We start from the raw sequence: 2,672 nt of genomic DNA, 5'->3' as shown, positions 1-2,672 counted from the left end.
AGTTCAATGCATTGTCTTAAAACAAGTATTTTGAATTCCTTGTCAGGCCATGTGTCCACGCCCATCTCTTTTGGGGCAGTCACCACCACCGCTTTATTTTAACCACTTGATGCCATCATGTTTCTTTCATTGATCCTAATGCTTGTGACTATGCCTCAATTTCTGTGCAGTGATGTATGTGCCTAATTCGGTGTTTGTAGTTTGTCTTTGTTTGGAAGCTTTCTTCCACAGTAAGACTGTCCAGAGATTCAGGGCAATGAAAAGAAGGAAATTAAGGTCTTTAAGCCTACTATAGCTTCAGCCCTGGTAGCATGAGGGGAAACATTAACGAGCAGACTTTCATGGCAGGAGTAATTTGACCGACAAAGTTGACTCAGTGCCAGGTTGCACCTGCATCACATAGTTGAGCACTGGGTGCACTCAAGGCCTGTATCTTCCATGGCCTGCCCTCTGAACTTTATTCCTGTCTGAGGTTACTGTAGTCAATCAACAGGAATATTGACTGTAACTCAGCTCCATTCTGCTGAGGTCATAATTTCTAATCTGTTGCCGGGGTTGGTCTACATGATTACCCCTGAGTTTCAACCTCCCAAAGTGCTGGGGTAAAGGGACAGGCAAATAAAAGTACTATGCCTACTTCCTTTGACCAAGCAAGCCTCCCACCTCTGCCTCCTGAATAGTTAAGACTACAGGAATGTGCCACCATGCCTGGCTAACATTTTTGGTGTTTTGTTGTTGTTTTTGTTGGGCTCAAGTGATCTAATCACCTCAGCCTTCTAAAGTGCTAGGGTTACAGGTATGAGTCACTGCACCCAGCTAAAATTTACTTTCTAAAATTTAACTTTTAGGTCATTTCCTTTTATTCAGTCTTATTTCTCATAAATGCAGTTAAGAATGTTATTGCTTTAGAGTTTCTCTTTGGGTATTCCTGAAGGAATAAATGGACTCGATAGTAATTTTCTAAATGGTGTTAGAAAACGAATAATTACTTTAGATGAGTAAAGTCTATTTGTCCTCTTTTTGCTTTCTGTTTTCATTTCATTGTGTATAAAGACTGTATTATTTTAACCCTCCTGTATATGTGAAATGAATTTTTACTCTTTCAACTGAATGTAGTAGAAGATTGTTTGAACTGATTATACAACTAGTATATAATTTTGGTTTTCTTCCTTGTGCATATTAGTCTAATTATTGGGATAAAAATGTCAAAATTAAATTAATTTTCTTCTTAAAAACTTTCTGATAAAATTACCTAAATACACATAAACAAAAACATGCCCACACATATCACTTAATTTCTAAAACTTTTAATTTTTCTGCTTCTCTAGTACCTCGTATTCCATCACTCAGCAAAATCTGGCAGCTCCACTTCCAGAATTTACTTGAACTCCACAGCTTATTTCTGATTTCCTGTTATCACCATAGTCTAAAACACAGTTTATATTGCATTTGCCTCCCATTTTACACTGTAATTTCCTACTTTACACTCTAAGTTTCTATAAAAAAGAAACCACTTTTTCAAGATCTAATTCAGGTAATTTTATTTGTTCTTAATTGAGACTTCTTTCTAGGTGATGTCACACCTTATAGCATCAGACATGAATGTCTCTATCCAATTTCATGTGTTCCAGTTATTTTATTTTGAGGGAATGTGGATATACATTTATAAATTTGGGTATGTGTGTATTCACTTATTATTTGTTTTTCCCAGGTGTAATATATGTTTTGCATGCATATATTTACTAAATCCCTGATAATGGAAAGATAACAATTCTTTTTTTTTTCTTTCTTGTAAGTAAATTATTTTCTGAAGGAGGTGGGTTGGGAGAAATATATCTTAACATGGCAAGTTTAAAAGAGAAAGTGGCCATTGCTAATGAAAATTATTCTCTAACATTTTTGTGTTTATCTTTAATAGCATTGATGATGATTGCTGATGACATATTCCCTCTTCTCAGTTGTATAGGTGCCATTCACTGCAATATACTGGCCATCCACACTGGCAACGACTTTGCTGCCATTAAGCTACAGGTGGTAAAATTCATCTATGTCATGATATGGCGTTCCTTGGTGATTATCTCACATGTAGTGACTCTGGCATTTTTCCCTGCATCTCTGAAACAGGGGAGCTTACACGTTCTATTAATCTTATATTTTGTATTATTGTTGACACCATGGCTGGAGTTTTGGAAAAGTGGAGCTCATCTTCCTCCCAACACAGAAAATAATTCCAGTTTGGTGGGTAACTATGGATGCTTATCTTAATCATACTAGTTATATGCTGCCATCAATTCTCCTGCTGGCCAGCAGTGAAACTGCAGCTGTCAAATGAGGAATTAATTGATAAGGGACAGAGGTGGGCCATACAATCTACACTACAGCTTTCAGTTTTTAGAAAATGTAATAATAATATTGATATTTATGTTCTTTGTAGGGAACATTTTACTGAAGTCTTGTGACTCAATAATTGCTGTGTAGCTCATCATAATCTGCATATTAGCCATTAGCTTTATGCCCCTCTTCTGTCAGTATTTGCAACCAAGATGGTCAGGCAAAGTATTGCCAGGAGATGTTGAAAATTATCCAGAAGCACAGTGATATTGTGTAAGCATCTGGAGAAAATTCAGTTAAAAGAATAAAAGTAAGCAGCTGAGGAATTACTATCACTCATG

At 36.3% G+C, this 2,672-nt stretch overlaps 1 pseudogene; it reads left to right on the top strand.

Annotated features, from left to right (window-relative positions):
• The first annotated feature begins 1,842 nt into the window (after window positions 1–1,842).
• Window positions 1,843–2,395, top strand: LOC129025717 (testis-specific XK-related protein, Y-linked-like; annotated as a pseudogene).
• Window positions 2,396–2,672: the final 277 nt, after the last annotated feature.

The sequence above is a fragment of the Pongo pygmaeus genome, chromosome Y (assembly GCF_028885625.2).
Source record: "Pongo pygmaeus isolate AG05252 chromosome Y, NHGRI_mPonPyg2-v2.0_pri, whole genome shotgun sequence".
NCBI classification, from domain to species: Eukaryota; Metazoa; Chordata; class Mammalia; order Primates; family Hominidae; genus Pongo; species Pongo pygmaeus.
Note: the sequence above shows the minus strand (reverse complement) of the source record. Positions and strands in the feature narration are given on the sequence as shown.